This window comes from Manis pentadactyla, chromosome 10 (assembly GCF_030020395.1).
Source record: "Manis pentadactyla isolate mManPen7 chromosome 10, mManPen7.hap1, whole genome shotgun sequence".
NCBI lineage: Eukaryota > Metazoa > Chordata > Mammalia > Pholidota > Manidae > Manis > Manis pentadactyla.
This window is the reverse complement of record NC_080028.1, coordinates 43,955,781-43,964,971: the sequence shown is the minus strand read 5'-3', so window position 1 is coordinate 43,964,971 and position 9,191 is coordinate 43,955,781. Positions and strand designations below refer to the sequence as shown.

Genomic DNA, 9,191 nt, shown 5'->3' with positions numbered 1-9,191 from the left:
GTGGACAGTAATGGTCTTAAAGATACTCACTGTTCTTGAGAAAAACAGAATAGCAGAACTCAAGATGGACCTCAACAAAGAGATAGAAAGCAAAAAAGAAGAAATCAGGTGTAAAGAATTGAAAAGATGAAATCAAAAATACACCTGAGGGAATTAACAGTAGACTAGAAGATTCAAAAGAATAGATAAGTGACTTGGAAGACAGAGTAATGGAAAGCACTGAAACTAAACAACAGACGGAAGAAAGACTTAATGTGAATCAGGTAAGAGAGCTCTGGAACAAAATCAATGTCCTAATATCTACATTACAGGAGTCCCAGAAGAAGAGAGAGATAGGAGTAGAAAATATTTTTGAAGATGTAACAGCTGTAAACTTCCCTAACCTGAGGAAGGAAACAGTCTAACAGGTCCAGAAAGATCAGAGTGTCTTTCCTGAATTATTAACTTTTTTAATGTTTTTGACCAATCCTCCTAATCTTTAACATTCTCCTTTTTTTAACTGAGGAAAACTGGTAGTAACATTCTATGAATTTAAGTATACAGCTTAAATAATGTTAAATTATAATTTAACATCTCTATACAGTACAAAGTGATCACCACCAAAAGTCTAGTTACCATCCACCACTGTATACTTGACCTCCTCCACCTATTTTTCCCCCCAGCCCCCACTAACATTGTTCTTTAATTGAGGGATAATGGAGGTCCAGGTATCGGAAAACTTATCAAACCAAGATTCGGTTCTCTTGCCTCTAAATTCTGGCTTGTTCTCCTTTAGTCTATATCTAAATACCATCAAAGATAAAGCCAGTAAAGGACATGTAGTAATTGGAGTGTTGTCCTTTCTCTTGTGTTGTCTTCATATTTCAGGAGGCTGTGAACTGATATAATTTCAAGAAATGTCAATAGAAACATTTTTTGTGGAAAAAATAGGGTTTAAAGGAAAGAATATAGTTCACTGACTTTGAAGTTGCCCCATTAACACCTTGTGCTCATTCTTGAATTGTGAACATTTTATAATGAAGAAGTGCTCTGAAATGCACGTGTGATCTAATTTCAAGATTTTTGGAAGAATCTTGAATTGCTCTTACACATTTGGAGTTTTGATGTTAAAGTATTTCCAAAAGTGAGAAATAGTCTCTGGGCATCTGTACTGCATATTAAGAGAAGACTATATAATATATCCAGAGATGGAATTTCATTTATTTGCATTTAATTTCTATGACATTGAGCACTTTGGGACTCAGGTCTCTGGAACATGCATTTATTAAAGAAACGATTCTGAAGAAAAATAAACCTAAAAGAACAAGACATAAATGCCTTGATTTTGACTTTTCAATTATAAGGGGAAAATGCTTTTAGGGAAGATAATGTCAATAAAACTACAGAATAGGAAGAAACAGTTTATTTGGAAAAGTCATGAATATAGCTCATGGATTATTCATATTTAAATTTAATTTAGTTTAGTCTAAAAAAAAATGAATAGTCTCTTACTTCTTTGTGAGAAATCCAATCTATTTTACCATGTCTTTGAAGGCATCTTTCACTTGTTTTTCTCGGAGTGTATAAATGAATGGATTAAGCAAAGGGACAATGGACGTTGTGAGCACAGACACCACTTTATTAATAGCTACTCCTTCCTTTGCCGAGGGCGTGATGTAGATGAAGATGCAGCTGCCATAACTGATGGAAACCACAACCATGTGGGAGGAGCAGGTGGAAAAGGCCTTTTTCCCTTGCTGGGCAGAAGGGAATCTGAGAATGGTCTTGATGATGTATGTGTAGGAGAGGACTACACATGCCAAGGTAATAATAAGTGTCACCACAGCAAAACTCAAGGCAATTTTCTCTATGAACACTGTGTCTGAGCAGGTTATCTGTAAAATAGGAGATGTATCACAGCCAAAATGATCAATCACATTTGAGTCACAGAATTCCAGCTGGAGGCCTATGGCAAGGGGTGGGAGGATAATTAACAGGCCTGCAATCCAACAGCAGAGAACGAGTGCAGTGCAGACTCTGTTGTTCATGATGGTCATGTAATGCAGGGGCTTACAGATGGCCACGTAGCGGTCATAGGACATGGCGGCAAGGAGAAAAAATTCTCTTGCAGCAAAGAGGACAATAAAAAATAACTGGGTGGCACAAGCATTATAAGTAACTGTATTATCTCCAGATATCAGAGCATACAGGAATCTGGGGATACAGACAGTGGTAAATGAAACTTCTAAGAGAGAAATTTCGGAGAAAAAAATACATGGGAGTTTTAAGATGTGAATCCCACAGTGTGAGGGTGATAATGGTGAGGTTCCCAGCCACACTCAATAGGTAGGTGATAAACAAAAATACAAAGAGCAAGACTTGTAGTTTTGGGTCATCTGTCAATCCCAGCAGGATGAATGTGGTTATTGCTGTGTGATTCCTCATCACTGCCTTGTGCCAAGTCAAGAGCGATTCCACCTGAAGAGAGAAATGTCGCAAGAAGTTGGCTCTGGAACCTGGATGCAAACACCCGGCAAGCAGCTCACACACACTTCCTTGTTTTCCTTATTGGCCAATTCTTAATAGCAGTGCCTCTGACATCTTATGAGGCAGCTACAGCAAATATCTAAGATGGATCTTATGCTTATAATTCTCTGATTAGAAAGAATATTTATAAAAATGTCAAATAAATGCAAAACAAAACATAAAATCATATGTGTAATTTGCCGTTTCTCAGCAATATTGTTTCATGGTACAGATTTTATTTGTCCTTATCCTGGAGCAAATTAAGTCATTTTTGAAGATTTTTTTCTCCCCTCCTCATCTTTCTTTGCCTTTACAGACTATACTGCAATGCTCCATTTTCAAAGTCACTAAGTGTCTGTTAATCAGTATTTTTTGTGTGTTGTACAACAATTTTTAGAGCAGTTTTAGGACCCCAGCAAATTGAGCATAAGGTACAGAGATTCCCCATATCCCTCCTGTCCACACGTGTGAAGCCTACCCCTGGTGTCAGAACTCTTACCAGAATAGCACGTTTGTAAAATTGGTGGACCCACATGGAGACATCAAAGCCCACAGTTTGCATGTTTCACTCTTGGTGCTGTCTACTCTATGGTCTTGGAGGAATATTTCATCAATATTTCACCCTGATCATATTAGGTTGTTATGCTGAATTCCAACAACAGCACATTTATTTAAAAGTGTTAGTTCTGCTCTTTGCATTTCAAATTATCTCTGTTCAGGGAGACAAAAGTTTAAAATATGAAAATGTATCTTTGTTTCTTTCCTGTATGTCTAGGCAAATGAAGGTATTTATCAGCCAGTTTTGGGACTGCTTAGGCAGAAAGTTTCCTGAACTGGTGTAAAGAAAGCTTTTCTGGAACCTGAATATCGGCCAGACTGAGTCCTGCTGTGGGGCTCTGGGGTGTGGGCAAGGCCCAGATGGGAGGATCTGTGGTGTTTGCTCTCTGCACCCTCTGATCAACCCTGCACTCTTTGCTGTACAGCAGTCAGAATCAGTGCCAGGGTGACCTCTTTGAAAAGTTTCTGCTGCTCTCCTCCTCAAATCATCTCTCCCCGTTTACCAACAAACTCCCTAAACCTGCTGCTTCTGTTCTTTGAGTTTGGGGATAGGTAACTTGCCCAAGCAACATCCAAAAACAAGTGTACACGTATGAGTCAATAAATGTAAATAAAATTTAAAGTACCCTACCTTTGTCACTGACATATACCACTGTCCATTCTTAGGAGTTTTAAGAGCCCTCAGGAATTCCATTAGGTAGGAGACTGGGAAATTCCTCTCAGCTTTATATCCAAACTTACCCTCACTGAGATTAATATTTTAGGCAGCTGCTCTCAGGTACCCATCCTGTAAAAGAAGATCTTGTTAATACATTCTCACTGGTGTTATACACTGTTAACAATAAATATATCAGCCTACAATATGTTTTTGTGTTTAGTAGGGGGAATAATTGATAGTTAAATGAGCAAATTTAGGTATAACTGAAGAGTTTGTAGGGAAACTCTACACATTTTATGTAAGAGGAAAAATGAATTCCTTGAGTGTTCCAACAATTGCTCCAGTTCTACCCAATGTGTGTTCTGAATAGAGAATCAAACTATGTTAGGTTACTCTTCTTCCCTATTGCTCAAGCAAGCAATCTACATTTATTCATTCAAATAATATTTAATAAGCATCTATTACTTAAAGAGCATAATATCAGAGCCTAGAGACCTGACCATTAACAACTTGCTCCGTAAGGAGCTGAATCAGGCTACCAGTGAGTGGGAGAAAGTGTGTCATGTTGGTGCACACTCAGTGACATGGTAGCACAAGAAAAGAGTGGAAATATAACTTTGGATTTGGGACATTGACATCTCCATGTTTCTTCCTTGGCAGTTGCTCTTCGTCATATTAGTAGCTTTTTACATTTTCCTATGTTCATTCTGTTTCCCTACATTCTTTTCTTTTTACTAAAGTTATAAAGTCATTGTCACCATAATCTGAGTAAGAACATTGTTCAGGGTTCACAGACATGGATTTGGAACAGAGAAATCCCCTCCCTGAGCTCACAGGAGAAATGGTCACTGCAGAGATAGCACCTTGCCATGTACTTGCCAGAAGTATCTGATGGGCCAAACTCAATGACAGGTCAGGTCTGCTCTGCACTCCTACTTCCTCCCTGCTTCTCTCCTTGGCAATGACAGTTCAATCCTTGTCCTGGCTATGGACATTGTAACTCCATCTCTCCCTCTCCTACAATTTCCAGAATCTAAAATTACTCTCTTTTATCAAAACTTTAAATCTTCTCTATTGATAGTAAAGTGGTAAACACAGTCACATTTTCATTTGAATCATCAATTAAATGTTTAAATGCCTAATGCTTGTTAACCTTCAGAGTCACTGTGTTTTCATTCTTGAAGCTGCTTAAAAAATTCAACTGTTAGTGATACAGTAAAGCCCATGGGGTCAGATGCTTTGGATATAAGACTGCTCCCTTCTAGCCTGTACATGCAATCATACCAGTGTTCTCTGTTCTATTGGGAATATTTTCTCTGGGAGGCAGAAAATTGTTTATTTATTTATTTTGAATTTGGGTCAATTAAAGTTTGAAGCAATTTCACTAAATACATGATAAAATTTATATCTTCCTGCCAGAAATATTGTTCTCAGTTAATGTTCACAGGAAGGCCTTGATGACAGCCTATGCAAGACTTCCCACTGTCACTGACCCTGGGGGGCTAGTAAGTGATTGAGATTCAGGTTTTTCTTCATCTCCCTATTTAATGATTAAAAAACATATTTGAGATACATTGACCTTACTTATGTTTGGAAAGAAAACTCACTCAGTTTTCATTTGGGAGAGAGGCTGCCCATGGACTGGATAGTTGAGATTCAAAAAGAGTAAATGCTGTCTGCTACTAAAACTAGAAATAAAAAAGACCTCAATAATAGATGGAGTCTAAGGTGAGGTTCCCTGTAAGGTAATTTATAGTACTGGTATTACTTGATACCTATGACATTAGTGGATATTACTGAGTAGTAGTGCCTTTACCAACACCTTGTTTTTCTGCCTCTCAAGTAATTATGGCCTCCTCAACTGACAGCTGTGACTGTCCCTTTCAAAAGAGACAAAAATTGACCATGGCAGGCATTTGTCATTTCATGTTCCCTCAGAATAACAACCTAACAGAAATGGTTCTTGAACACTTTTCTGCAGTATCAATTATAATGAACTGAATTCCAGATTTAAAAACTGGCTGTATTCACCCTCTGCCTACATTTTGATGATTTAGAGGAATGTACCATGCCGATTGCATGCTCACCCCCTTCATGACAGGATGTACCCCAGGCCCCTGAGGGAACCACAGTTTGAGGAGAGTTTAGTGGGTGAGCAGCTTTGGGTGCGTTTCTGCTCCCATTTTCACACACACCCCAGTCTCTCACCTGTCTCGCTCCCACACAAGTGCACATGTGGGCATGGACACACACAGACACAAACACACACACATTCACTCACTCACTCACAGCCGAGTCTGACAACTGACAGAGCTCTCCTGGATTTTCACAGCTCCTGATAGAATGAGCCCAGTCTCTGTCCCCTCTTCCCTCACCGAGTCTATCATGGCATCTGACACCAGATGTCCCAGGTACTCTGTTAATTCAAAGGAATAAAAGAACGATACAGAGTTAAGGAAGGTTCCTCTCTCATTTTCTCAGAAGGGTTCATCTGATCTTCCCGGGCAAGGAGGCAGGGAGGCAGGGAGGCAGGCTGCCCTGCAAATTCTATAAGAGCATCCTTTCTTTTATATGTTTATTCTGCTACCAGTGTCCCGGGAAGATGTAAGTGAACAACAAAAAGTCCTCAGTGACCCAGTTTCAAAAGTTGCTAATGAATTAATTGGTGGCTGTCTAATCAACAGTGTAAAAAACACAGGTAGCAATGGTGACAATGTCCTAAGAGACACTGAGGTGGTGTGATGTCATCTTAATTCTGTTTTGATTTATTTGTTGAATCTTTTTATTCTTCTGGAATTAGACACTGTTTGGCACCTTATATATGTATGACATATTATTTATCATCAACATAAATCTCAGATAAAGTCAAAGAACAAAACTACCCTCATTTTGCAGCTGAGGAAACCAGGAAGCAGAGAAATGATGGTCGGAACGCCCTGCCGTGGCGGTGCAGGTTTTGAGCAAAAGTTCATCTGAACACAGAGGTCCCGCTTCTTCCTCCACACTCACCTGGCTCCTCCTCCTGATATTAAGAAATTTCCCTTATTTAAATTTCAAAGTTTTCTAGTGAAACCTGGCCTTCATTTTCATCCCTTTTCCTTCTACTTATGACATTTCAAGCAAGCAGTGAAATGACTTACTTTCAGTATTTGAAGCAAAGGAGAGTTTTGCCTCCCAAGAACTGGATAAACAGTTACCTGGGGCCAGGACATGTTTCTGGTGTTGTTATGGCTTCTTGCTGCCCAGTGAACTTGAACAAGGTTTCTTATCACTATCTGTAATGTCACTTCTGGATGTTTGTTTTCTTGCTGCTCATGCTGATCGATGAACAACAAGAAATGAGGGACCACAGGTGTGTTTCTGCCACCTCGACTCGAACAGGTGTCTCTGCTGTCCCCTTAGTCCACTCACTACTCCTCTGCTGAGGTTTCTCACGCTGACTGGCCAGCTCACATCACATCTCTCTCTCATCCCACTTTTGGCAGACTGATTGAATATTTTTCCAGGCAGGGGGAGTGTGCTGGGAAGAAAGGAGATACATCTCTATATTCAGAGAAAATTTTTGAAGAATGTCCTTATGGGCTGTGGCAGGGACTGGTAATTTCCTGTCTGGTGTTTTTCTTCCCTGATCCATAGCAACTGAACCCAATTTTATTCAGGCCACAAAGCACCCAGATAAAATTCCATACCCAGTCACCCTTTTAGCTGACATGGCTGTGTGACTAAGACTGGCCAATGCACATGACAATCATTTATATCTATTGCTTAGATTAAATTGCTAGCAATTTAGGGTGAATTGCTATAGAGCCATAAATATTCCTACAAACACTGCTTTAGCTGCACTCTAGAAATTCTGATATTTGTCTTACAATTATGATTTTTCTGAGAAAAATTTGTTATTGTTTACTATTTTAATTCCATTTGGCCAGATAACATACTTTGTATAATTGGAATAATTTAAAATTTGACATGGCTTGTTTTAAAGTCCTGAATATTGCCTAACTTGGTAAATATAATCTGTGAACCTTGGAACTATTTTGCTCTTTTTGTTGTTGTTTTTCTTGAAATATTCTATAAATGTCAGTTAGATCATGTTAATAGTGTTGTCTTTTATATACTTAATGAATTTCTGGGTAATGATTCAATCAATTATTAAAACAAGTGTTTAAATTTCTGTCTATAATTGTGGGTTTTTCTTTTTCTGCTTGCTTTATTATACACATAGACATTTTTGGGTAGTTATTGTTCCTTCAAGAAAAATGACCACTTTGTCATTCAAAAATGATATTTTTATCTCAATTACTCTTTGCTCTAATCTACTTTATCTGATGTTGATATAGCCACTTCAAATTTTTAAATTAGTGTCATGGCTTTTTTCTCCATTTTTAACCAATCCCCCCATTTCTGCATTTATGTAAGAAGTTGCTTTCTGACAGGCAACAATGAGTTTCCTCTTTTCCACTCTCAATCTAACAATCTCTGATTTTCCAAGTTTGGTGTTAAAATCATTTCTCTATAATATTATATTGATATGATTGGCTTTGAATCTAGTACTATTTGATTTTTATTATTTTCACTTTTTTCAATTTTCCTTTTTTTCTGCTCTTTTTAGGATTGATTAACTTGTTGCCTCTTTGGTATAGACTTGTATTACATTATTCTTGGATTTTTTTATAGTATACATATTAAACTTATTACAGACTACCTTCAACTGATGATATGTCCCTCTATATACAATTATAAACCATATACATGTGACTTCTGTCCTTCCCCACCTGGCCTTTGATCTGTTGATGACATACACTTAAATTTTACATATATTGTGAAACCTACAAAATAGAGGGATATTGTAATTTTTCTGTCATTCCAGTGGGAATGTAAGATGGTTCACACTGTGGAAAATAGTATGGGGATTCCTCAAAATATGAAACATGAAACTTTGAATTACCCTGTTATCCAACAGTTCCACTTCTGGGTATATACCTAAAAAAATTGAAAGCAGGAGCTTGAACCAATATTTTCACACAAATATTCATAGCATCATTCACTATAGGCAAAGATGGAAATACCAAATTTCCACTGACAAATTAAAGGATAAAGAAATGTGGTATACACATACAAGGAACTATTACTTAATCTTAAAAAGGAATGGGATTCTGACAGATGCTACAACATGGATGAACACATAATGCTAAGTGAAATAAATCAGACACAAAGTGAAGTACTTTACGATTCCACTACCTAGAATAGTCAAATTCATAGAGACAGAAAGTAGAATGGTGGTTGACAGAGGTTATGGGGAGAATGGGGTGTTATTGTTTAATGGGCACAGAATTTAAGTTTGGGCAGATGTAAAGTTCTGGAGATAGATGGTGCTGATGATTGCACATTAATGTCAATGTTCTTAATGCCTCTGAACTGTTCACTTAAATATAGTAAAAACGGCAAATGTTATGTATATTTTACCACA

General features: G+C 37.8%; 1 pseudogene; it reads right to left on the bottom strand.

Annotated features, from left to right (window-relative positions):
- Positions 1–1,511: 1,511 nt before the first annotated feature.
- On the bottom strand, positions 1,512–2,424 carry LOC130685114 (olfactory receptor 6C2-like; annotated as a pseudogene).
- Positions 2,425–9,191: the final 6,767 nt, after the last annotated feature.